The sequence below is a fragment of the Meleagris gallopavo genome, chromosome Z (genome assembly GCF_000146605.3).
Source record: "Meleagris gallopavo isolate NT-WF06-2002-E0010 breed Aviagen turkey brand Nicholas breeding stock chromosome Z, Turkey_5.1, whole genome shotgun sequence".
Taxonomy (NCBI): Eukaryota; Metazoa; Chordata; class Aves; order Galliformes; family Phasianidae; genus Meleagris; species Meleagris gallopavo.
In genome coordinates, this window is record NC_015041.2 from 62,486,232 (window position 1) to 62,486,806 (window position 575).

Below are 575 nucleotides of genomic sequence, written 5' to 3' on the forward strand. Positions count from 1 at the left end.
GTTGACATGTAAAGGTGGATGGGAAAGTTGTAGGGGTGGATGGGAAAATTAGAAAAAGAAAACTTGTGAAGGTACAAACATGATGTGAGAACTTGTAATAAATGATTTAGATCATTTGCATCTGAGTTCGTGCATCAGACGCTGCAAGTGGCAATGATTTTTTTTTTATTATTTTTTTTTGTTTAACCTGAGTGTTTTCTGTTTTGATTATATATTTCAAATTATTCTTCAGTTCATCTGCATTTCATTATTAGAAGTAGAAATACAGTGTTCTCAAAATCAAGTCTCTTTTCAACATCTGTGCTTACAACAGTGATTCATTTTCTTTCCTTAATATTTTCTTTAAACCGGGAATTACATTTGTCAGACTTACAGCATTTGCCTTTGTGTTTAGTCTGTGGTGCAAACACTCAAAGATCTGGAGATGAGTGATGATGCATTTTCATTTATAACCCTATGAGTAACTACAAAAAGTACAGAAATCAACATCTGAGCCATGTGTTCTTAAAGAGAAGATGCCCTTTCTGTGTTGTGAGCCATAATGAAATGATTTGTACAATATGAAATTGTAGTGC